The 26,203-nt window shown below is 56.3% G+C and overlaps 1 protein-coding gene across 5 annotated transcripts in view; it reads left to right on the top strand.

Moving 5' to 3' along the window:
* Positions 1 to 26,203, top strand: part of CELSR1 (cadherin EGF LAG seven-pass G-type receptor 1) — a 147,803-nt gene that overhangs the window by 3,851 nt on the left and 117,749 nt on the right. The gene's annotated exons all lie outside the window — the stretch shown is intronic.

Below are 26,203 nucleotides of genomic sequence, written 5' to 3'. Positions count from 1 at the left end.
CCTAACAGGCCTGCCCAGGTCGGGGCGGGGACCCTCTCTGCCCCGGGGCCGGCGGTGAGCAGATGGGGCAGGACTGCGGCCGCTGTGGCCTGCCGGGAGAGGGACAGACAGGGACAGACTGTGGGTGGGAGCCTCGGGAGGGAGGGCGGGGGGCTGTCGAGGGGCCCCAGCAGCTCCTCGAGGAGGCCCGCCTGTCTGTCGGTCCAGGGCTGTGGGCGCTGGGGGGTGGGCAGCACCCCTTGGAAAGACCCAGGTCGGTGTTTTGGCTGAGCCTGTAGAAGAGCACGTTTTGATACAGTGTCGTCGTCGCGGGGCCCCTGGAGGAGTGGGGGGGGTTACTGTTCTATTCCCAGCCCTCCCCCACTCGCTGTCATCGCCTCGAGGGCCGGTGGCCAGCAGCTTCCGGGGAGAGGTGTTTGCTCTGCGTTCCAGCACCTCTGGGTCCTGTTGAGAAGTGGGGCAATCTTTCAGGCCTGATTGGGCGGCAGCGTCTGCACAGGGGAACGTTTTAGGGTTTGTGAGGTTGGGGACGTGTGGAGGTCGTGGTGGATCGTTAGCCTGCAGGGCTGGCGGCACTGCCAGAAAAGAAGGGTCGCGTGTTGCAGGTAAAAAAGTCTCCTTGCTGTGATAAATGCCCACTTACCTTCCCAAAGTCTCTTTGCAAACTGCCCGCTTACGTTCTCTTTTTTCACTTCCCCTTTGCTGGATGGAGCCGAGTGAACTTTTCGGCCCTTGAGAAGAGGCCTCGGCCCTATTACAGGGCTGTGCTTTCACGGGGACACGGTGCTGTTAGCGGGAACAGGGGCCCTGCGTGCCGGGAGCCAGTTCCCCCGGAGCTCCTGCCGCTCCCCTGGGGGGGAGGCCCAAGAGTGGACCGCAGTCGGCCGTGGGCTGGGGCCTCCCACAGGGTCGGAGCTGTTCCCAGACCCAGTGCCCAGCTCTGGGCCGTGTGGTGCCCCCTGCCCCCGAGTGGGTCTCCCCAGGGGACGATGGCCCCTGTCTCCTGGGTTCCTGTGGGGTCAGGCAGGTTGGGGAACAGTTGTTGGCACACTGTCGTTTGTCTTGCTCACCGGAGGCGAGTGGCCAGTGCCCAGGGCTGCCTGTCTTACAGAGGGGGAAGCTGCGGACCCCCGGAGGTGCTCAGCGGCTCTCTCAGGGTCCCCCGGCCAGCGAGCAGGGGGGCCAGGCGTCCGGCCACGTTCCGGACTTGCCCACCTCCGGGAACGCGTTTGAGGAAGGCCCTGCTGAGCTAAGTTCTTCCAGGGCCAACTCGTGTCCTGGTTTCAAGTCGCCCCCGGAGAGGCCGTGACTCTCAGACCCAGGGACCACTGCGCACTGCTCAGAAGCAGCAAAAGGCCGTCGACTGGCAGGTCGGTAATCCCAAACACTGCAGGAAGCGTCAGAACGCGGAGCAAATGGAGCTCAAGCAATTGAGCGACCGCCTCCCACCCGGGAGGTCCCGGGTTCAGTCCCCAGTGCCCCCTAAAACAAACAGAAAACGAGCAACAAGCAAACAAATGAAAAAGCCAGTTCAGGGGAGCCGATGTGGCTCAGTGGTTGAGCACTGGCTTCCCACACACCAGGTCCCAGGCTCATTCCCCAGCCCCTGGTTCCATGACTGAAACCAAAAGGCCAGAAAACTGGCTGTGGGGTTACACAGATGCTTAGGTTTTATTAAGGAACCACGGGAAAGCGTGGCTTCAAACTTACGTACAGCTTTTAGTGCGCGCTTAGTGGCTTTGCTGGGGTGACAGCCGTATCCTAAAGGCGACGTAAAAGGACCCGTTGTAACCGCTCTCAAGCGTGCAATTGAGTGGCTTTGACTGCGGCCACAGTGCCATGCCGCCCTCCCCACCACCCATTACACTCCACGCAGAAACTCTGCACCTGTTACGCTTCTGCTCCCCGTTCCCCCTTGCCCAGCCCCGGTGCCTCCTGGTTTTTTTCTGTCTCACGTGTTCCTAGTTACGTCCTAGCAGTGAGGTCTTAGAGAGCCTCCGTTCTGTTTCTGACTCAACACGGGTCCTCAGGGCGCTCCCGTGTTGTCGCAGGTGTCAGCGCTCCATTCCTTTAAAGGCTGAAAACTAAACCGTGGTCTGCACAGACCCCTTTTTGTTGGTCCGTTCACCCGTGGGTGGACCCTTGGGTTGCTTCCGCCTTTTGGCCATGGCGGATAATGCCACGCAAACTCCCCTGTAGTCCTGCTGCCGTTTTCGAATCGCGCCTGGTGACGTGAGACGTTCATTTTAGACGCGCTGCTTTTGAGCGAGGTGTCGACGTCTGCGGAAGGGCCTCTTGGTGGTGAGCATGGTAGAAAGCCGCTTTCCCAGCAGCGCAGCTGGTTCCCGGGCCGGAAGGCGCTCGAGCATCGCGCAGCCCGAGGTGTTTCTGGGCGCGGGTCTTTTCGTGGCGTTGACATCGGCGCTCGAGCATGTGTGTACCTGTGGGTGTCGTGCCCCGGGCTGAGCTGCAGCACAGAGCACGGCTTCTTTAGAAAACGCCCCATTTCCGTGTGGTTTCAGGCCCATGAATGTGGGAAAAACAGCATTTGTGCGGTAAAAATGATTGGCCGATGAGTCACTCGAACATGTCAGAAAACCCTGGAGCTCATTAAAAGAACAAGATCGAGTGACCTCCCCGCCGTTTACTTTGGTGGGGGTGGGTGGGCTAAAGCCGTCTGAGCTTGACAAACCTTTAAAAAGTGTCTGCCTAGTTAAACACAGGTGCCGCGGGCACTTCTAGGCAGGAGATTTCAAACCAGGAAGTAGGTCTCTGGCGGCGGTGCCGGTGTCGTGGGGGTGTCTGGCCCTGCGTTGGAGTCGCCGGGCGCCCACCGTTGGCCCACCAGCGCCTCCGCTTGCTGGGCTGGGGTCTCCCAGCGGCAGAAGCCCTCTGGGAAGAGGCAGGTGCTTTGGGGACTCGTTAACTCTTTGAGGCCTCCACGGCCCGGCAGGGGGGCACCTCAGAAACGGCCACAGAGGCTGGGGCAGTTCTTGCCTTGCTGAGTCCCTCCTGCAGAGGCCCCTGGGCTGCACTTGGGCCTGGGGGCTTCTCGGGTAGGGGTCCACACGGAACCACGTTCAAGGAGAGCACGGGGTGGGAGTGGCGAGGACCCCTCCCCATGTGCGTGGGGGCATATGAGGCACAGGCCAGGCAGGGAGATGTGGTAGGGAGTGGGGATCCTGCAAGGGGTGGGTGCTGGGCCATGTCTGGTTTGGGTGGCCCCCTAAGGGCCTCTATCTTTGCTGAGAGGAGGGGGATGTCCTCGGGAGGCTTTGGGCTGAGTATGGGGTCTCTGGGGTCTCGAGGTCTGAGCTTGGGGGTCTCACCCCAGGGCAGAGAGAATGGAAGGCGGAGGGAGCGTGTGAGCTAAGACTTGGCCCGCAATGGGTGCTGGACGGATGGGGGAGGAATGTGGAGGTCTGAGGGTGGAGGCGATGGGGTTGTCCAGCTGGTGCGGGCCCCGTGCGGGAGCCCCCCAGGCCTGCCTGCCTCTCGCCAGGCCGTAGGCGCCAGAGTCAGTCCCATCTTGGAGAGGAGCACGAGGCCCGAGAGATTCGATAGTGTCACCAGGTCACCGGCCACCCACCCGGGGGGTCGGCAGAGCCACGGGTGGCACCAGTGATGGGTCCCGGGGCCGGGGAGCTGAGGACTGAGCACTGGCCCGGGTGGCGGAGCTGGGGTGGGAGCCCGGCCGCCTCTTGGGCTCTTGGGCCGTGCTTCCCAGGATGGATGGGCTTTGCGGGGGCGAGGCTGAGCAGGGCGCGCTCCTGGAGCTGGGGGGAGCCCAGGGGGCCCTCCTGGGCCCAGCGCCGTGGCGCCTTTGGGCCAATCAGGAGCGCTTTGGAGCTGCGGGTCTGGGCGGGCGAGGTCAGCTGACGTCCCAGCTCCGAGGGGTCAGCAGAGCCATGGGGGTCCCTGGTGGCAGGTCCCAGGGCCGGGGAGCCTAAGAATTGAGCACTGGCCTGGCTGAGCCACAGGGAGGCCCCATGGCCTTGTGGGAGCTGGAGGGGCAGTGAGGGGAAGGCGGCCCCCTGGGGGGTGGAAGGATGCCGAGGGGACCGAGGAGCTGGGGTATGCAGGGGTGGCGGATCGAGGGGGGAGCTAGCATGTTGCAGGGGCGCGTGCAGCCTGCTGGTGATGTGAGGTCTCCACCTACCCCCGACCAACTGGGGTGACGGGGAGACTGTCCAGGGTGAGCCCCAGGCGTGTCAGCAGGAGGTGGGGTTCAGCCCCCGCCCCCCGAAGTTGCCGGAGTCGAGGTGAGGCTCAGATTCCATCCAGGTCACCTGCGGGGGCTCCACACCTGCCCACTTGGAAACCAGCAGCAGGCACCTGTTGCCGAACCCGGGAATTGGAAAGTGGGTGCAGAGCGGGCCTGTGCGGGGCCTGGCACGTGGCCCCCCGCCCCGAGGCCCCCCGCCCCGAGGCCTCCGTCCCTGCCAGCCCCACACTCAAACCAGGTGGATTTGATTGTCGGGGGCAGAGTGCCTGGGGGCTCTTCAGAGGTCTGGCCTTTGGGTGGTTAGAAACGCTTCCTCGTTTTTCTGGCTGATTTGTAACCAGACACACAGCTTCCTCAAAGTCCTGAATTCTAGATTCCTGAATATAGGGCGGTATGTGGGAAGGGAGCTCCTTTACCCCGGGGCTCCGCCTTGCTTTCTGCTCATTTGTTTTAGGGGTAACCAAGGAAACTGAGGAGCCGCCGCAGGGGCGGGGTCCCAGGGCGCCCCAGGCGTGGGGACCTGGCATTGCACTTGTGGGGCGCTCACTGGCGGGGGACAGGGCCCCCTCTCTGCTTTCCGTGATGGGCTGGCACACCCCGGTATCTGGATTCTTGGTGGGGCGAGTGAGGGGGCGCCAGCAGGGCAGATTGGGGCACTGATGCGGAAGCCGGAGCTTCAGTCCCCCTGGGGCTGCCTGGGGTCCTCGGCACGGGGGAAGGGACCTGCGTTTTTCAGGAAAACTCCCCTCCTTGCCCTCTAGGTAAGCAGCTGCTTGGCCGGTCAGCCCTCCTTTTTGAGCATGGACCTGAGGCAGTCCTCATGGATTTAATCGCTGAGGCCAGCGTCTCTTCTCTGGGTGTCCTGAGTAAAGGCCATGGGTTTGCTCTTAAAAAAAGAAATCCACAGTGGAGTGGACTACTTTAAAGGGAAATTATGTAGAAAAGCCCCTGCACTTCCAGCCAGCCTCACACGCCGTTTTAACCCTCTCCAGTCACGTGTCAGGGGGCACCATGTGACCACACTGAGCTGGGCAACCTGCGTGCACAGGGAAAAGGGGGTCACGGCGAGCGCCTCCCACCCAGACGAAGACAGACCAGCAACTGAAGGGGAGAACCGGGCCTGACTAGAACAGGTGGCCTCCTCGGTGCGGGGCAGGTTGGGAGGCTGCTGCACTCGTCTGTCCATACGGCCTCTTTCCATGAGACGCCCTGCGGAGGCCACGCTTGGCCAGCAGGTGAGCCACGGGCTCATATACCTCGCCTGTTCATCTCGTGAGCGAGGGGACCACTGTGGTGCCAGGATTTCATTCCCTTTCGTGACCAAGCAGTAGGCCCCAGTACGGGTAGACGTTATGGCTGCGCTTGGTGTTTATGACGAATCTTTTTTTTTTTTAAGATTTATTTTATTTATTTCTCTCCCCTTACCCCCGTTGTCTGCTCTTCGTGAGCGTGCGCTGTGTGTTCTTCTGTGCCTGCTTGCTTTCTTGTCATGTGGCACTGGGAAACTGTGTCACTTTTTTTTTTTCCTGTGTAAGCTCTCCATGTGTGTGCGGCGCCACTCCTGGGCAGGCTGCGCTTTTTTTGTGCGGGGCGGCTCTCCTTGCGGGACGCACTCCTTGCACGCGGGGCACCTCTATGCGGGGGACACTCCTGCATGGCATGGCACTTCTTGCGCGCATCAGCACTGCACGTGGGCCAGCTCACCACCTGGGTCAGGAGGCCCTGGGTTTGAACCCTGGACCTTCCATATGATAGGCGGACGCTCTATCCGTTGAGCCACAACCGCTTCCCAATGACAGATCTTCAGCTAAGAATAGACCTTAGAAACCTTGAAACTCGCCTGCATTCCCACGCACTGGGGAGTTTGGACTCCTTGTTGGTGGCATGTGGCTGCCTGTCTCCTTTAGGAAGGGTCCACAACGGTTCCTTCTTGAAGGACGCATCTGGCTGGTGCTGTTGGTGTGGTGGGGCGCCAGCAGGGCTGTGCCGGTGATATGGGACTGGCGCTTCCCCTGTGTGGGCTGGCTGGCCCAGGGAGCCGACCTCCAGACAGCCCGGGGCGCAGCGGGTGTGTTCGCCCCACGTGAGCGCCTGACGGAGTGAGTGGCCAGCCTTCACCTTCTCCACCTTCTCCCTTCCTCGCCAGCGCTGTCGCAGGCTGGCAAGTGGGCACCTTCTTTCTGCCCCCGCCCCCATAAATCCATCCGGAAGGATTTCTTTGTCTTTTTTTAATAGTCTGTTTTCCGAGCCAGTTCTCTTTTTTTTTTGTTTTCCATTTTCAGGATTTTTAAAATATCTAATCTAAATGGTACTTGGTTAAGGTAAACTTATGGCAATTAATTCAAATAAAGCGGCATGCTATGTTAGCATTGGGAGATAAGAACTCTTTTCAGGGCAATAAACTTTTATCAGTGCCTTGATTGTTTTCATCCTGGCCGTGCAGCTCCACCCGAGCCCTGCCAGCTCAGGAGGGTGCCAGCAGCTGTTCCTGGTGGGCTGGGGGGCTGGGCTGGGGGCTGGGCCGGGGGCAGGCGCGTCAACAGGGCCCTGGGCTTTAGCGCCTGCAGTTCCAGTGCATCGGGAGCCCTCTGCACTCTGGCTGTCTCCTGCCACCGGGCAGGTCCAGCCCCATGTAAATCAGGGCGGGAGGGGCCTCTCCCAGGACCCCCGATGGCCCTGCTGTCACATTCTGCAGGTTAAGGATCGGAGAACGTCCAGCGGGGGTTCTAGCTTAGACGTGGGAAGCCTTTTTCTTGCCAGGTGCACTGCTGAGGCAGAGTGGCTCTCTCTTTTTTTTTTTTAAAGATTTATTTTTTATTTATTTCTCTCCCCTTACCCCCCAGTTGTTTGCTCTCTGTGTCCATTTGCTGTGTGGTCTTCTGTGTTCGCTTGGGTACTTGTCAGCGGCACCGGGAAACTGTGTCTCTTTTTGTTGCATCATTATCTTGCTGCGTCAACTCTCCGCGTGTGCGGCACCACTCTTGGGCAGGCTGAGCTTTTTTCATGTGGGGTGCTCTCCTTGCGGGCCGCACTCCTTGCGCATGGGGCTCCCCTATGTGGGGGACACCCCTGCATGGCACGGCGCTCCTTGTGCGCATCAGCACTGCACGAGGGCCAGCTCCACATGGGTCAGGAGGCCCTGGCTTTGAATCCTGGACCTCCCATGTAGGTGGTCACTCTTATCAGTTGAGCCACATCCACTTCCTGTGGTTCTCTCTTAAAACCACCCTGGCTTGGGAAGCGGACTTGGGGACTAGGGGAGCCCAACGCGCAAGGAGTGTGCCCCGTAAGGAGAGCCACCCAGTGCAAAAGAAAGTGCAGCCTGCCCAGGTGTGGCGCCGCACGCACAGAGAGCTGACACAACAAGATGATGCAACAAAAAGAGACACCGATTCCCAGTGCCGCCGATAAGGATAGAAGTGGTCACAGAAGAACACACAGTGAATGGACACAGAGAGCAGACAACTGGGGGAGGGGAGGGAAGGGGAGAGAAATAAATAAAAAATAAATCTTAAAAAAACCAAAATCACCCTGGCCCCTCGGGCACGGTGCTGAGCGAGACGCGGCCTCCGCTGTGAGCCTCCGGGAGGGCTGTCCTCCAGGACTGCGGCGGTCTTATCCCAGGCCTGGCTCTGGCGTCGAGTGGGCCCCACGTCCTCATGCTGTAGGTGGCAGAAGGCTTAGGTGCGTCAGGGCAGTTCTCGTGCCTGGCACATGGAAGGCTTTTGCATTTAACCACGTGGGGAACCCTCACAAGTGAATACGCACCTGCCGTAAAGCCTGGGGAGCAGGGGTCAGCGCTGGCGCGCTCGCTGGGTCGGCAGGACGCTGCCGTGCAGCCGGGCCTGGGCCGTGGGCCTCTGAGGCCACGGGGCGGCCTCCGGGGACGCCTGGGCTCCCTGGCTGCTCCCAGCCACTCCTGGGAAGGGAACCCCGGCTCGTGTTAGATTCCAGGGGATACGGAGTGCTGGGACCTGACAGCCACCCGCCTGGCTGTGCGTGGCGGTGGGCGCGTGCCGTCCTTCGCTCCCAGCCGCTCCCTCTGAAACCAAGTCTGGGGTTCACAGCCACCTTGCCCAGCGGCTGGTCCTGGCGTGCTGTTCCTGGAATTGCAGAGCATCTTAGCTCTTCTAAGAGAGGAGCAGTTTGGTTGGGTCTGTCTTTTTTAATTGCAGTGAAATCCATATAACACAAAATTAAGTATTTCCAAGTGAACAATTCCGTGGCGGTAGCACCTTTGCAGTGTTGTGCAGCTCTCGCCTCCGTCTGGCCCCAGAACCTTTTCATCGCGCTGGAGACCCCGTCACATCCCTGTCCCCCGCCCCCTGCTCCCCCAGCCGACAGCTGCTCCCCTGCGCTGCCTCTGGGGCTCTCCGCGTTCTGGGCTTTTGCTCCCAATGGGAGCGTGCAGGCGGGCCCTTCAGCGCCTGGCCGCTTCCTCTTGAGGCTCTCCCGCGCGCTCGCGCCCATCGCCGCGTCCTTCTCTCTGCCGCGTCTGTTTGTGCTGCCCCCCCCACCCCCCGCTCGTGGTGGCAGCCGCCCGCAACACCCCAGCCCCTTCGGCCACCAGGACTGCCCGAGGACAGGTGGCCTTTGCCCTGGGGCTGTGACCAAAGGCACAGAGTGGCCTCGGAAAGCGGGAGTGTCCCTTGGACACTGGGAGAAGCGGCGTGTGAGCGCGGCAGATGCCCCGGGTGGGCCCGGCGTCGGGGCCTGGTGCATCCTTGAGAGGCACAAGGTGACGTCTCTGCCCCGTGGTGTTACAGCTCCCTGGGCTCCAGGAGAGGGGCTGGCCCGAGTGAGAACTCCCGGCTTCTTCCACGACGCAGCACCGTCTTGAGACCGCTGCCGGTGCCCCCTGCCCGAGAAGGGGCCTGGACGTGGCGTCGGTGACACCCAGGGGCGGTGCCTCGCTTAGGAGCCCAGGAAAGGATTGCGCTCATTGGCGGCCAGCAACGTGGTCCAGAGTGACCATGGACGCCGGGGTCAGCCAGAGCTGCCGCCGGTGGCTGCTTTGTCCTCATTGGCCTCGTCTTGGGGAGCGCGTGACGACATCCTCTGTGAAATCCTCTGCCCTCGGTGCCACCACACAGCCTGGGCTCGAGTCTGCACAGAGGCTTTCCTTGGCTGCAGGGTTTGCTCCCTGCCGGCCTGTTTTGTCTGAATGAGAGCAATGAAAGCAGCCGCCTGCCCGCAAAGGTGTCCTGTAAGCTCCCTGTATGCGGATCTTCTGGAAACTTCTGCTGTGCTCACAGTTTTTAGGCTGTGACCTGTGCTAATTTCAAACCTCCTGGTAGCCCTAAAGACTTGCTATCAGTTGGGCATTAGTTTTTTTTAAAGGTTTATTTATTTTTCACTCTGCCCTTGCTGTTTGCGCTCTCTGTTGTCTGTGTCTCTTCGTTGTGTGCTCGTCTTCTTTTTAGGAGGCACCGGGAACCAGATCCAGGACCACCCATGTGGGAGGAGGTGCCAAATAGCTTGGGCCACCTCTGCTGCCTGCTTGTTGTGTCTCTCATTGTGTTTCCTCATTGGGTCTCTTCGTTGCTCCATCTCATTGCACCGTCTTGTTGCGTCAGCTTGCCGTGCCAGCCTGTTGCGTCAGCTCACCGTCTTGCTCGTTCTCTTTAGGAGGCATTGGAAACTGAACCCAGGACCTCCCAAGTGGTAGGCGGGCACCCAACTGCTTGAGCCACGTCTGCTTCCCAGGGTATTAGATTTTCCTGCTGGAATCGGGGCATGCAGTCTTTCCAGCCCAGTTTCTCCAGGCCCTAGACCTGCCTTTGTGCTTTTGCTCTTAACTCTGGTTGCTTTGCCTTACCTTGGACGAGGACGTTCTCCTCTCCAAATTGAACCCAGTCTGCCCGCCTAGACTCCTGGCAGCGCATCAGCCCCCCTCACTAGCCCAGGGACCCCTGGGCACCTGCCCCTGCGCTCTCCTTCCACCCACGCCCTCCTGACCCCGGGGAGCCGGCTGGAGAATGCCCGGGATGAGGTCCCGTTGACTGTGTTCACACAAGGCCCTCGGCTTGTAAATAACCTCCACGAAAAGCAGGGGCGCTTGGCCGAGTGGACGCGCCCCTCTTCCTGGCGCGGCTGCGGGAGGGCAGAGGTGCAGGGGGTGTGTCGTGGGCAGAGGGTAGGGTCGCGGTGCGGGCGGCGCACCTGCCCTTTCTCTTTCGTGCCTTCATGCTGGACGAGACAGCTGAGAGCGTCGCCTTTTCAATTCAGCCCCCTTTCCCGGGCATGGAAAATTTTAACGTGCAATTGAAAGTTCCCCCAACTCTTCAAAGGACAGAATGGAAACTATGAAGGTTTATTGTTCTGAGAGATTTCCTGTGTGTCCGGCCCACGGCCGCGAGAGGTCAGGGTGTGTGTGCGCGCGTGCGTGTGTGTGCACGGCTCAGGGCAGGAAGCGCAGCGAGTGATTTACAGCGTGTTTGAAACGTGCCCGAGGACAGCAGGCCTGGGAAGTGTGGGTAGCGCGGTGTGGCTCTGTCACCTGCCCGTCCTCGTTTATTGCTGTCGGGTGCGGGGTCCAGGGTGGGTGACCCCATAGGCAGGAAGCCAATGGCTTTGGGGTTGGCACCGTTGCCCGAGTCCCTGGCTAGTCTGGGAAACCTGTTGTGTTTGCAGCAGGAGTTGTGCTTTTCCTCTTAAAATTTCCTGCTGGCATTTCTGTGAACCAGCAGCGAGTCCGGGAAGGCGTGAAAACAGGGCTGAGCGCCCTCAGGGGCCCCGCTTGTGCCTGGCAGCTCCATGCCCTGCAGTTGGGGAAACTGAGGCACTGGGGCCACGGAAGGGCTTTTGTTCCTCCATGCAGGGTCCCGTCAAGACGAGGGATGCTTTTCACTCTTCCTCACGTGGCCGGCGTGCCTCAGGGGCGCATTCCTGCGTCCTCAGCTCGGCTTGCCTTCAGGATCTTTCTTTCCCTTGTGACTCCTGCTTTGAAACAAAACGAGAGGGAGCCACAGGACTGAACCAGACGGGACCCAGGTTTAGTGGGGTTCCGTGATGGATAAGTTGGGGGTCAGCCGCAGGTGGGCTTGGGAGGCGGGAGGGAATGTGAGGCAGCCCTAACCCTGCCCCCTGCCGCCCTTAACTGCTGACGCTGTCACCACGGCCGTGCAGGGCGGCGGGCTCCCTCCTTCTGGAAGAGGATTGTTTCCAAACTTCCCACGCGCGTAGGTAGGAGGCAGAGAGCAGTGAATTTGCACCAGGAAGGACTGAAGGAGCAGGTGGAGTAGGTACGGGTGGTGGAGAAGAACCTTTAAAAGCAGGGCTTTCGTTTGTTTGCTTGCTGGTCTTTAACAAATGGTCATTGCGTAATCATCCGCAAAAGGTGCTTTCTTATTCCAGGGTGGGGTTAACAGATTCTTCTAGGGGGTTGACTTTGGCACCACCAGCAGGTAGCACAGGCTAAACCAATTCAGCTCACTGAACTTTCAGATTTCTGAGAGCTGTCTTGTCTACTTTTTTAATAGAAGAATTTTTGGGGGTACTTCTAGGTCTATAGAGAGTTCCCTCCCCGCCACGTGTAGTTTTCCGTTGCTGACGCCTTCCATTAGCGGGTGCATTTGTTACGATTGATGAGCCGGTACTGGATACACTGTAACTAAGGTCACAGGTTGGGCAGCACCCTCCGTGTTGGTAGCGCTGTGGGTTCTGACGTGCATGACGTCACGTGTCCACCACCACCGAATCGCACAAGAGGGTTGCACTGCCCTAAACGTCCCATGCTCCACCCGCTCAACCCTTCCCCCACCCACCCCCAACCTCTGGCCACCCCTGATCTAGAATATTCCTTTTCCAGAACATCAGCTAGTAGAACTCCTGTGGGCCAGAGGTGTTCAGATTGGCTTCTTGCCCTTGGCAGTCTGCGTTTCAGGTTCCTCCGTGTCTTTTCACGGCTCGATAGCACGTTCTTCTTATCCCTGGATAATTCTCCCTCACAGGGACGTCACCCAGTGTATCCACTCACCTCCTGCAGGTGGCTTCCAGCTTTTGGCAAGTATGAACAAAGCCGCTATAAACATTTGCGTGCGTGTTTGTGTGCGGACATGTTTTCAACTCATTTCCTGTATACTTTTCTTACCTTTTAAAATCAGGTGATGTTTTTCAAACTGAGTGTTGAATCCTATTTTTGTGTTTTTAGAAGGATAGTGCGGGGAGCTGATTTGGCTCAGTGGTTGAGTGCTGTTTTCCCACATACGAGGTCCCAGGTCCAATCCCTGGCCCTGGTACCTCAAAAAAATAAAATAAAATAAAATAAAATAACCTGAAAAGCTATTGTCCGTCAGACTCCCCTAAGTCAGTGAATGGTAGCGTGGCCTGCGACGGAACTGCCGCTGTAGGTATTTCAAGCAGGGAGGGGTCTAACACGGGATGGAGCTGAAGGCGAGAGAGGGGCCGGCCTGCGCCCTCCCTCTTGCTGGTGTGCCCAAGCGCCCCCCACCGGCAGAACCCGGCGCAAGCCCTGCAGACGCGAGGAGCCTGGCAGACGCAGTTCCCAGACTTGCAGCCCCCCGTTCTGCAAGAGGAGTGCAGGGGGCAGGTGGGGCCGAGCGCCGGCAGGAAGCATCTGCCATCGGTAAGAATGCGGTGTGTCTAGCTTTTATGCAGTTAATATTGCAATGTGAAAAGAACCTTAAATCGTAACAGCCAGGAACGGTGATTTTTGCTGTTTATCTCTTCTAGGTTTTTGTCTATGTTCTTACTCACATGCCGTGTTGTATGAACTGTGACTGGCTTTTTTTTAACCTGAAGTCTGCTCAAGGCATTGCCATTGCTGCCTATTGGTGTTAGGCTTTGGGACGGCTGGAGAGGGTGTGTCTGCACGATTGTGTTTGCTGTGGCAAAGGACGCTGGGCTCTCAGCCTCCTTTTCTGGTGGCCTGGGTTTTCTTTCCTCCCTCTGGGGTAGCTTCCTAGAAGTAGACCACAGCGTGGGACGTTTTGAAGGCTTTTGAACCCCGCTTTCTTGATCTGAATGGATCGGTTGAGTTTGGAGATCTGCTGAACGGGGCGGAATGTTCTGGCGGGCGCTGGCCATCTGAGCTGGCTGCTGGGAGCTTCTTACAGAGATAGGTACTTGCAGGACTGGGGAGGCCCCGTGACATGCAGCCCCCAGCCTCTCTACTGGGCTTCCAAAGCTGCTGGGGCCTTTGGGCCCCCAGCCCCCAGGAGTATGTGTAGGTGGTGGGCCAGGCTTTTCCTCGTCTCTCCCCTGCCCGCAGCTCCCGGCTGCAGGATGGTTCCGGCCCTGCCCGCTGGTGCCGCCTGTCTCCTCCACCTGCCCCGGGGGCCCCTGCTGCCTTGCAGCCCTCCCAGGCTGCTGGGATCCGGCTTTTGCTGCTTTTCACTCATTGCCTCTGGTCTCGCAGATGTGCTTCTAGATGTCGCAGCAGGTCCACAGCCCTGCAGGCCCCAGGGTGAGCTCGGGGACTCACAGAAGGAGCAGCGCAGTGAGGGTGCCGTTGTTGCATCCTCGTGCCGTTGTTGCATCCTCGTGCCATTGTTGCATCCTCGTGCCGTTGTTGCATCCTCGCGCCTTTTGCTTGGTGCCCAGAAGGTCTTGCTTTGCCAAAAGAGGTGCTGTAGCAATTTGATATAATTGATGAATTCCAAAAAGAAATACTGGATTCTGCTTGTAATCTGATCTCTACCTGGGCATGATTGAGTTATGATTAGGGCGTTGAGTCCCTGCCCCTTGGTGGGTGGGGACTCACAGATAAAAGGCATGGCAGAGGACAGAGCTGGGGGTTTCTGATGTTGGAGTTTTGAGGTTGGAGCGTGATGCTGAAGCCTTAAGCTGGAGCCCCAGGAAGTGAGCTCCCAGAGGAAAGAGAAGCCAGCCCCAGGAAGGAAGGAACCTTGAAGCCAGAGCAAAGCAAGCCCCAGGAGCGCAGGAACCCAGGAAGCCTGAGCCCTCGCGGACATCGGCAGCCATCTGCTCCAAATAGACTTTGGTGAGGGAAGGAACTTATGCTTTAGGGCCTGGTGTCTGTAAGCTCCTACCCCAAATAAATAACCTTCATAAAAACCAACCCATTGAGGTATTATGCATCAGCGCCCCTTTGGCTGACTAGTACAGGTGTTTTTGTGTTTTGTGTTTTTCCTATTTCAGGTTCAGAGGCTCCCTGGAGCTGCTGGTGTCCAGTGACTAGAGGTTCTACTGGGCTGAGGGCCCTGGTTTCACACGTCCTGGGGGGGCTCCAAAGCCCAGGGACCCCATGACCCTGGAATGTCCTTGCTCAGGGTTGCTGAGGGTAGCAGAGATCCCCCAGGAAGTGCCTGGGCTCCCCCAGGTCCAGGTCAGAGGTGTGTGGTGGACAGCTGGCCCCGTCCCGTGTCCTCAGGTCCACTCTGGCGAGAGGCTGCAGGTGCGCCCGGAGCTAGCCGGGGCTCGGACGGAGGAAGCCAGCCCAGGAGGTGGCCCTGCCACACGTGCCCCAGGCTCGGTGGGCCCTGCCCTGTGCCAGGCAGAGGTCTGCGCTGGCCGTCACAAAGCCAACCGGGCCGGGGCAGAAGACCTGTTGGGGGGGTGGTGCCGGGAGGCGCCTGGGAGGAGCCTGGCTGCTGCCAGCTGTGGCTCTCGGGCCAGTAGCCGCGAGATTCGCCGGGAGTGGCCTTCGGAGGCAGCGGAGCGGCGCTCAGAACCCAGCACTTCTCACCCGCAGAGCTGGGTGACACGGGGAGTCACTTCGCCTGTCGTCTTCAGGGCGCCCGGGGGTCGTGCTGCTTGTTTTCCTCTGTATTTACAGTATTTCTCTCCCATTTCAGTGTCCATCTCCCTGGGAAAAACAAAACTGGACAGCGGGTGAGCAGGTGCCGTGGGAAGCCTAGCGCCTCGGACTCTTTAGTCTTTCTTATGGGCGATGGTAACTGCATTTCAGAATCAGGGTTTGCTTTGGTTCGTTCCCTAAGAGAAGCAGGCTCCCGCGGGAAGCTTCTGGCCATCCCCAAAAGCCTGAAGGAGAAAGCAGGAAACCCCCCAAGTCCCGCGGCCCCGCGACCACCTCTTGGTTGGCTCCGATGGTGATTTTTCTGGACCGGGGCCGCTCTGCCTGGCACGGGGCTGCGTGTTTGCAGGGAAGGCGGCCGCTTTCTCGGTTCGCCCAGCGCCTGGCGCTGCCCCAGCGGGCGCTTGGCCTCAGGGCCGGTGACCCCTCAGCTGCTCCCGACACCGCCTGCCGGGCTGCCTGCTGGGAAGGCCTGGCAGTGTGGTTGCCATGGCGATGGGCACTAAAGCTGGGAGGCCCCGGGCCCCTTACCCTGGAGAGCCGGCCGGCCCCCGGGACAATGGGGCTCCCGGGCCGTTTGTGTGTCCTGCTGCTTTAATTACCTTCGAGGGGAAGGCCCGGGAAGGGGGGTAAGGCCCGTCTCCCTGGGGTGAGGTTTTGTTTCCTTAAGTACTCAAGTCTCGACCGCAGCCGGGGTTCCTCGCTTTAGAAATGCTCCTTTATGTCACGCCCAGAGGGCCTTCGCTTCTGAGAGGGTGCCGCACGGGCTAGCCTCATCTGCTGGGCGCAGAGGGTTCGGGGCTAGCCCAGTGCGTTCTGTGCACCTCGTTGTCTCCCGTCCCAGGCATGCTGGAAAGGAGCATGTCCCCTCCCCGTGGCCAGAAGCACGGGGCCCCCTGCTCCCTGGCTCGTGCCCGCAGCTGGGACGGACTGTCCTGGCGGGGATGGAAAGAGTGGACCTGCCGGGGGAGGCGCGGAGCTCCTGGGGAGCGGGTGGGGACCACTTGGTGCCCTGGGCCCCAGGAGTGGGGCGCGGAGACGGTGCTTAGGGCCCTTGGTTCCTCTCTGCTGCGGGCTGGGCCCTGCTCTGCTCTGGGCCTCTGCTCCTGCTGCCCCCTGGCCAGCCCCCTCCCTGGAGGGCTCTCCTGACTCATCTCCCTGAGCCCAGGCCCCGCCTTAGGGTTCACAGAGGCCCCCTCCTCTCCCTCCCACACTCAGGACCTGTCTGCCCCTGCAGCCGGACTGCTCGCCCTCACCCCTGCGGGCGTCTCGGCTGGGGGGATGGCCTGTGCTGGCGGATGTTTGGCCGCAGCCCTGACTTCTGTCTCCAGGATGGAATAGCAGGCTCCAGACTTGGCCAAAGGTCCCCTAGGGGCAAAGTCGCCCCTGGGCGGGAAGCCTTGCCCCGGAGCTGGGGCTGCGCTCCGCCAGTCGGTTTACCTTTGACCCCCTTGCCCCTCACACCTGGCACAGTCTCGGGACACGGGAGGTTGTTGGGGGTCCCAGCCGGGCTCGGGGCATGTCCTGTAGGGACAGCGCAGCGCAAGAACTGCAGCCAGAGGGAGCAGCAGAGCTGTGATGCGGGGAGGGGGCAGCCTGGCCGGACTCCCCATCTGCTGCTGGATTTGGGGCGCCTGTCACCCTCCGAGGCCTTGTCTCCTGTCTGTGAAGGGGCATGGCGAGAGCCGCCTTGCAGGCCTCGTGGGACCCCCTCTGTGCAGCCCTCCCGCCCCACTCCTCTCTCCCTTCCTGTCCCGCCTCCCCACCTCTCACCTGGAGCAGACCCTGTGGGTGCTGTTGTCCAACCTGGGGTCAGAGGACCCCCGGGGGCCGTTGCTCTAATGAGGATCCTTTAAAATCCAGCAGAGGCGGCCGGGCTCCGTGCTGTCCTGGTCGGGGCAGACGTGGCCGTGGCGAGGACTTTGAGGGCCGCAGCCGCCGTACGAGGCCGTCATGGGCGGGAGCGTGCCATTAAGCCGCGGCCGCTGGCCGCTTTGCTGGCCCCGGGAGGGAGCAGGCGGCATTGGCGCGGGCGGCCCACGGCCCCAGACCCCTGGCTGCGTCGGCCTGCGCTGCGGGGCTCTTGGTGCTTCTGCGTGCTTTTTCACGCTGGCAGGCTTTTCCTGCCGTGCGTGGCCCGTGGGGAATGCCTCGTCTGGGCGTTCGTTCTTGGAGAGCTGGCATTTCCAATTTCAGCTAACGTGAGGCTCACCCAGAGCCTTGGAAGGTGAGCACAGCTGCCGGGAGCCCCTCAGGGCGCCGTGTGTGGGCAGGTGGCCCAGAGCCAAGACCCTCAGAGGGTGCTGTGGGGAGGTGACATCAGTGTGCCCAAAGCAAACGAGTGGGGGTGGGGGATGCTAGAAAGAGACAGTTGGAATTTGGCACGTGAGTGAGGTCTTAAAGGTTGGGGATGGGTGGTGGGAGGGGGCCAGGGGCTGTGGGACCCTGCTGGAGGGGGAGGGACCCGGGCTTGTGAGAAATGCTGCTGTCGTCGCTCTGTCCTGAGGTCTTGATTGCTAACGTCCCAGCACCATATCCTGTTTCTGGAAGACGGTTTTCTGGGGAGTCCAGAAAAAAACGTAGCGAGCTGCCCCCACTCCTTCCGAATAAAGGGGGGTCACCCGCGGCGCCACCCGCGCTCCCCAGAACGGTGGCGCGTGAAGTCGTTGCCTTACGTTCTCTTTGTCAAGGAAGCTCATGGCTTTCCCAGAGGGGATTAACGAAAATGCTAAGAAAATCTTTTCAGCGAGTTGCTCTCCGAGTTGATGGACAGATAGGCTCATTATTTCTCGTCCGAGGCGGTCTCGTTTCAGATGATGTCTCCCCTAAAACACGGCGCTGCTGTTCTGCCTTTGGGGGGGTCTTCAGGTGGTTTTATGGGGGTACACACGGCTGACTTACAGCTCTAGTGAGCCCCCCCCCGCCAGTGTGTGCAGGGGCAGCGTGGCGGGGCCCTGCGTGGCGTGGGCGCGTGGATGCGCCAGCGGACACCGGGCCTCCCGGGCTGATCCGTCGTGTTCTGAACCCAGGGCCGCGAGGACACGATGGTGAGTTTTGTTTCAAGTCGCCTGGAACATGGGTGGGGTGATTGGGGCCAGAGGCCTGCAGAGGGGCCACGTGAAGCCCCCAGAAGGCCATAAAGTCCCCAGAAGGCCGGAAGCCGGCGGGGGCCACCTCTGTTCTTTTGTGACCGGGCAGAGGTGTCATTTACACCCTTTGGATGCTTCGGAGCCGCCGGCCCTCTTCCAGCGGCCTTTGTGCTCTGCTGCCATTCAGCCCGCCCCGGCCATCGGGCCAGCGCCGAGCGGCTGCCATTGTCCCCATTGTCCCCGTGGTTACCCATCAGCCGCCTGCCCGCGCAGTGCCGCCTGTTTCCATGGTTACCGCCACCACTGTAAATGCGATCTCCGAGCCCCGAGGAGGGGTACGGCAGCTACGTGTAGAAGGTTCTTTCCACCAGGCAGCGGAGGCCGAGGGCAGGTGCCGAAAGCGCGCTCAGGGTTTTTTCGGCCATGCCAGCGCCTCCTTTGCTTGTTTCCGGGGGGCTGTGGGCGAGGGGCCTGGGTGGGCCAGGGCAGGGGAGGCTGGGACTGGACTGTGGGCTCGAAGACCTAATCCAGCTGGCTGCCCAGGAGGTGGCAGGGTCCCGGCCGAGCCGAGGGTGACTCGGTGCCCGTCCTCAGAGCCGGCGGGCCTGGGGAGTGCAGTGCGCTGGGTGGTGGAGGGGTGTCCACGGTGCTCGTATGCCCGGATTTCTTGGGGGAAAAAAATAGGAGTGGATCTGCTACACCGGCGGACACACGGTGTCTCGTTCTGATCGAATTTCCAAATCGTCTTCCTGCAGGGCCCCGTTAGTGACGTCCTTGCCCCAGCACCTGAGCTGGTTAATCTGGGTGCTCCCCGGCTTGATGGTATCGTGACCTCAACTGTGTGCCAATCTGATAGGGGCGGCCAGGCTCTTCTCTGATTCTTCGGAGCTGGAGCTGCTGCCCAGTCGCCGGGCCGTCTGCCCTGCTGCCGGCTGTCTTTGCCTCTCTGGCTTCTGGTTTTGGGTCGAGCAGAAAGCGTTCTCGACCCCAGGATTGTGAAAGTGTCCCGTGCTTTGTCATCGATTTTCTTCCTTAGGTTGAAACCCCAGGATTGTGAAAGTCTCCAGTGCTTTGTCATCATCTTCCTTTTTTTTCCTCCTGTCTGTGGATGTACAATTGCTCGAGCAACTATTGGTTGAAAAAACTGCTCTTCCTCCATTGAATTGCTTTTATGACTTCGTCAGCAATCAGTTGGGCATGTTTGTGCAGGTGTATTTTGGGGTTCTGCCTTGTGTTTTGTTGACTCCTCAGTCTCAATTACTGTAGCTGGACAATAAGGCTTGCCTTGGGTGGACTGATTCTTCCCGCTATTCTTTTTTTTTCCCCCCCTAGTTTATTTATTTATTTATTTTAAAGACTTATTTATTTTTATTTAATTCCCTCCCTCCCCCCCTACCCCCAGTTGTCTGTTCTCTGTGTCTATTTGCTGCGTCTTGTTTCTTTGTCCGCTTTCTGTTGTTGTCAGCGGCACGGGAAGTGTGGGCGGTGCCATTCCTGGGCAGGCTGCACTTCCTTTCACGCTGGGCGGCTCTCCTTATGGGGGCAATCCTTGCGCGTGGGGCTCCCCTATGCGAGGGACACCTCCGCATGGCAGGGCACTCCTTGCGCGCATCAGCACCGCACATGGGCCAGCTCCACACGGGTCAAGGAGGCCCGGGGTTTGAACCGCGAACCTCCCATGTGGTAGACGGACGCCCTAACCACTGGGCCAAGTCCGTTTCCCTTTCCCTAGTTTATTTGCCTTTCCATGTATGTTTGAGAATAATATTGTCTGTATTTGCAAAAAAATTTGGTAGGGTATTTCATTTTATTTATTTTAAATGTTTTTATTTTTATAAACACTCTCACCTTCCATTTTTCTCCCCCCAGTAGCCTCTAACCTACCTCCCATCTTTGTGAATTTGCTGCTTGTACTCCCCTTTTATAACTGATAACATACAATTTTTGCCTCTGTCTTGGTTATTTTCTGAGCATGTTTGGTTCTTCCTTTCGGCCTGATGCAGAACGTCACTCTTCTGGCCGAGGAATACTCCTGGTGTGCATGTGCCACCTGGCGTTTATCCACTCCTTTGTTGGGAGACACTTGGGTTATTTCCAGCTTTTGGTTATTGTGAATAATGCTGTATAAACATTGGTGTGCAGGTATCTGTTTGTGACCCTGTTTGCACCCTCTTTGTTTATATACCCAGAAATGGGATGCCTGGCCAAATGGTAATTCTGTATTTAACTTCTCAAGGTACTGCCATGTTGCTTTCCACAGTGGCTACCCCGTTTTACCTTTCCACTAACAGTTCACTAGAGTTCCAGTATCTTCACATTTCTCCAACACTTATTTTCTGTTTTTTTGTTTTGTTTTGTTTTTTGTTTTCAAATAGCCTTCCTTGTATTTGTGAAGTGCTATCTTATTGTGGTTTTAATTTGCATTTCCTTAGTGGCTAATGATGTTGAGTATCTTTTCATGTGTTTATTGGCAGTTTGCAGATCTCCTTAGGAGAAATGTCTATTCAAGTGCTTTGCCCTTTTTTTTTTTTTTAAAGATTTTTTGTTTTTATTTATTTAATTCCCCTCCCCTCCCCCGGTTGTCTGTTTTCTGTGTCTTTTTGCTGCGTCTTGTTTCTTTGTCCGCTTCTGTTGTCGTCAGCGGAACGGGAAGTGTGGGCAGCGCCATTCCTCGGCAGGCTGCTCCCTCCTTCGCGCTGGGCGGCTCTCCTTATGGGTGCACTCCTTGTCCGTGGGGCTCCCCTACATGGGGGACACCCCTGTGTGGCAGGGCACTCCTTGCGCGCATCAGCACTGCGCATGGGCCAGCTCCACACGGGTCATGGAGGCCCGGGGCTTGAACCACGGACCTCCCAGGTGGTAGACGGACACCCTAACCACTAGGCCAAAGTCTGTTTCCCCCCATTTTTAAATTGAGTTGAATTTTTGTTGTTGTTTTGCAAAAGTTCCTTTATAAAATCAGGATAAAACCTTTCTTCTATACATGGTTTGAAACTATTTTCTCACATTCTGTAGATTGCCTTTTCACGTTCTTGATAATTTCTTATGATACCCAGAAGTTTTTCATTTTAACTAAATCAGAATTTATCCCTTTTGTTACTTATGCTCCTGGTAGCATATTTAAGAATCCTCTGCTGAATCCCAGGTAATGATTTGCCCTTATAACATCTTCTGAGAGTTTTATAGTTTTAGCTCTTATATTTGGGTCCTTGATCCGCTTTGAGTTGATTTTTGTATAGGGTACGAGGCAGGGATCTAGCATCAGTCTTCTGCATGACAATATCCAGTTTTCCCACTACCATTTGCCGAAGAGAACACTCTTTCCCAAGTGCATGTACTTGGTACCCTTGTCAAAAATCAGTTGGGGTGTGTGTGTAGCTCAGTGGTTGGGTACATGTTTCACATACACGAGGTTCCGGGTTCAATCTCCGGTACCTACTAAAAAAAAAATCAAATCTCCACAGATATGTGTGTCTGTTGCTGGACTTTCAATTCTGTCCCATTGATCTGCTTGTCTCTCTTTGTGCCAGTGCTATACTGTTTTGCTTTCTGTCGCTTTGTGATACAGTTTGAAATTGGGAAGTGTGTCCTTCAGCCCTGATCTTCTTTTTCAAGATTATTTTGGCTATTTGGGCCACTTGCAGTCCATATAATCTTGAGTAGGCTGTGCTTATTTTAGTGTTTGTACCAACTTATCTTCTCACAACGTATAGCTTTTTAATGCATAGAGTTAAGTTTTGGGTAATGGTATGAGGTGAAGCCTTAGCTTTCCCAATTGTCTTTTATTTGAAGAGTCCATCTCTCCTCCTTGAGATGGCACCTTTCTCAAAAAGGCATTCTCTCAGCCACATGCGAGGGAATGCTTGTCTACTCTGTGTATCTGTTCCTATACCCACCCCATCCCACTACAGTAATTTCTATTGTATTATAGAATAGTCTGAAAACCTGTGGAGCATATTTCCTCCTATTGATCATTTTCATAATTTTCTCAGGTGATTTTTAGGGATTTTTCTCTTGTGTGCGAACTTGATAAATACCTAGTAAAGGTCTGTTGAATTCTGTAAGAATTTTGTTGAGAATTACCTTATGTTTATGGATTACTTTGGGAAGAAGTGATATCTTTACAATAGTATCTTTCTATTTAAAAACACACTGTGTTTCTCTATTTCTTAACGTCATCTTTGAGGTCCTTTAGTAAAATTGATCAGGTTTTCTACCTACAGATTTTATTTTAGGCTCATATCTAGGGATTTTATGGGTTTCGTGCAGTTGTGAAAAGAATTTTTTTTCCCAATGCATTTTTAAAAAAAGATTTATTTATTTATTTATTTATTTCTCTCCCCCCCCCCCCCCCCAGTTGTGTGTGTCTATTTGCTGCATCTTCTTTGTCTGCTTCTGTTGTTGTGAGCGGCACGGGAATCTGTGTTTCTTTTTGTTGCATCGTCTTGTTGTGCCAGCTCTCCGTGTGTGTGGTGCCATTCCTGGGCAGGCTGCACTTTCTTTCACACTGGGCGACTCTCCTTTACAGGGTGCACTTCTTGCGCGTGGGGCTCCCCTACGCGGGGGACACCCCTGCGTGGCACGGCACTCCCTGCGCGCATCAGCACTGCACATGGGCCAGCTCCCCACTGGTCAAAGAGGCCCGGGGTTTGAACCGCGGACCTCCCATGTGGTAGTCGGACGCCCTAACCACTGGGCCAAGTCCGCCGCCCCCCCCATTGCATTTTCATTTGGCTCTTGCTGGGTGCTGAAAAACAATGAATTTTTATCTGGTGAATTTGTGGCTAGCCATCTTATCAGGTTCTCAATAATTTTTCAACTGATTTGTCCAGGAGAGCTGCCATATTGACACCAAATAATGCCAGTTTTTTTTTACTCTCCCTCCCATTTTTTTTGTCTTATTTTGTGGTCAAGTGTTCCCTTCCCTTGCCCCCCATCCTTTGCAGCTGCTTTTCATTTATTTACAAGCAAGATTAGGATTCCCAGGCACGAAGACCAAGAACTGACTCTTGACCAGAGATTCATGGTGACACGAGTTGTTTTTAATGAATTTGCTCGCTTCTGCCAGCTTGCAAAAAATTCATTTATTCACTTACTCAGTGTTTAATTTCTGCCATATACCGGGCTTTGTCTTGGATTCAGAGTATGGAAAATTGTACTGGAAGTCCTAGCCTATGCAGTAAGAAGGGGAAAAGTGGGTCTAGACATTGAAAAGGAAGAAATAGCCCTGGCATTTATTCACAAGTGATATGATGATATGTAAAGAAAATGCAAAAAAAAAAACCCAACAAATAAATTATTGGAATAATAAGTGAGTTCAGCAGGATTGCTAGATACTTAATGTACAGAATCAAATGTTTCTATATACTAGCAACAAACAGAAAATGATATTAAACATATTATTTGTGATAGCATAAAAATATCAAATAACTGGAAGTAAATCCATGAAAAGATGGATGGAAAGCTGCAAAACACTATTGAAAAATTAAATAAGACCTAAATAAATGGAGGGATTAACCAAGTTAATGGGTTAGAAGATATTATAAATATGTCATTTTCCCCCAAATTGTGTAGATTCAGTACAGTCCTAATTGAAACTCACAGGGTTTGGGGGTGGGGGTGAGGGTGAGGAATTGAGACTCTAAAATTTTTACATAAATAAAATTGGCCAAGAATAGCTAAGGTGGTCTTGAAGAGAGCACAGGGGCAGGAACAGCTTTGCTGGATGTCAAGGTGTAATACAAGGATAACCAAATAGGCAAGTGGTAACAAATAGCCCAAAAAGCAGATCCATCACAGTTTAATAGTGTGGCCAATCAAATAATAAGGAATAAATAAATAAATCACAATGCTCGGTTGTACTCCATGAGGACTGAGTCTGTGTCTGCCTTTTTTCCCCCTGAACATGCTTCATTCTGAATATTCTCTTTTGGCCTATCTTCTACCTTACTAACTTTCTTATTAGCTTGGTCTAATCTATTCTTAAACCCATCTACTGAGTTTTAAATTTTGGTTATTGTGTTATTTAGCTATGAATTTCTGTTTGGTTACTTTTTTGATCTACCATGTTCTTTTCTATGGTTACCTGACCCCTGATCTTCAGTTTTGACTTTTATCTGTTTCAGCATGGTGAGCATAGCAGTTCTGAAGTCTGGGTTTTATAACTCCTCTATAAGTCCATTTCCTATTGTTTCAGAGCATCTTTTGATTTTCTTTCAGATTGTCTTGTCTCCTTATGTGTCTAGTTATTTTTTATTGTGTGCTGGACATTGTATTCTCAGAATTGTTTGTAGAGATAACATGAGCCCAGGATGCTATTATTGTCAGAAAGATTTATGTTGGGTTAGGGCTGGCCCTGGGGAAATGGCAATCAGGGGTCACCATCCTCTATTAGGGGTTGACCTCTGTTATGATAGTAGCTGGCAAAGGTTAGATTCAGCACTGGGCTGGCCAAGAATGCTCTTCATTGCTCAGCCCTTGACATGTGCCCCCCCCCCCCACCGCTTCTTAAAAGACTTGCTGTAGTTTAGATCGCGTAGTTTCCATAGGGAATGTGGTCCGAGTTGCAGAATTAGACAACCTTGTAAGGCGGGGCTTCCTGCAGGCTCGTTCTTGGGATGCAAATGCAGTATGTTGGGAAGTGGATTTGGCCCAGTGGATAGGACGTCCGCCTACCACATGGGAGGTCCATGGTTCAAACCCCGGGCCTCCTTGACCCATGTGGAGCTGGCCCATGCGCAGTGCTGATGTGTGCAAGGAGTGCCATGCCACGCAGGGGTGTCCCCGCATAGGGGAGCCCCACGCGCAAGGAGTGCGCCCCGTAAGGAGAGCCGCCCAGCGTGAAAGGAAGTGCAGCCTGTCCAAGAATGGCACCGCACACACAGACACAAGAAGATGACACAACAAAAAGAGACACAGATTCCCGGTGCCGCTGATAAGGATAGAAGCTGTCACAGAAGAACACAGCGAATGGATGCAGAGAGCAGACAACTGGGAGGAGAAGGGGAGAGAAATTAAAAAAAAAAAAAAAAACTTTAAAAAACAAACAAAAACAAATGCAGTATGTTTGCTGAGTTACACACACTGATGTCCTCTTAGCCAGTGAATTAGTGGAGAGGCCTTGGCACTTTTTCTAATGGAGAAGGACCTTTTCTGCTCCTCACCCAGTTGGAAGGGATTTGCTAAGCTGCGTTAGAGCCTCTGTGACTGATTAGAGCCGGAGGACACGGACAGAGTCACGGTGACGAGACCCATGACTTCTCATTTTTAAGACAGCCCAGGAGTATGGCTGCTGAGAGCTAGAGAACTAAAGTTGTAGTAATTGTCGCACAGTGTGCCAGAGGTTCGCGTTGTGGCCAGCAGACGCGGACGTTAGCCTCACCACGATCCCGCTGGAGCGGGGTGCATCAGGGGAGGCCTTCCACTCTCTCTCACTTTCTCTGCCACTGGAGTTACCGTGGCAACCAGCACGGCATGCCTCCGTCAGCTCAGCATGAGCTTCATGACTTGGCTTCTGGGCCAAAATGTCATCCTGCCCCCATCATTTGTAACTCTCCCTTTGTCCCCGGGGGGTCAGGCTGGAGGGCGGCATGTCTCATCCACGCCCTCTGCGTGTCCTCGTGTTTGGAAATACGTCCCGTGTACGTGCTCCCTGTGCAGTGAGCCCGCTGCTGCTGCCTCGAGCAGGCAGGCGGGACGCTGCTTGGAAATGAAGAGTCGCCCCAGAACTTAACGCATGGAGAAGGGCGTGAGGGGTGGGCTTCCTCCAGCGGCCCCGTGGCTCCTGGCCCCACTATTGGGTGTGGTGGAGCGTCACAGACCTGCAGGAGCCGCCTCCCAGACCCGCAGGCCCTGCGCCGAGGGGCAGGCGCTGCCTGCCGGCCGTGCTCCTCGTGGGCTCCTGGGCGCCTGCAGCCCGGGAGTCAGGAGATAACGTCCTCCTTGAGTTTGTCGCATTGTCCCTGGACGGGTCCTGGGCCCCAGTAAACCTCCTCATTAGGGGAGCCTGCACCTCGTGCTCTCTGTGGGCGAGAGAGGAAGTGCCCAGAAGAGAGGTCAGGGCCTCCCAGGCCAGCTCGAAAGGATTTGCTCTCTTAGCTCCTTCCCACCCCCCCAGAAGAAAAAAACTAATGCTTTCCTGTTCGTTCTGTC

The sequence above is a fragment of the Dasypus novemcinctus genome, chromosome 12 (genome assembly GCF_030445035.2).
Source record: "Dasypus novemcinctus isolate mDasNov1 chromosome 12, mDasNov1.1.hap2, whole genome shotgun sequence".
In the NCBI taxonomy this organism is placed as follows: domain Eukaryota; kingdom Metazoa; phylum Chordata; class Mammalia; order Cingulata; family Dasypodidae; genus Dasypus; species Dasypus novemcinctus.
This window is presented reverse-complemented; position numbering and strand designations above follow the sequence as displayed.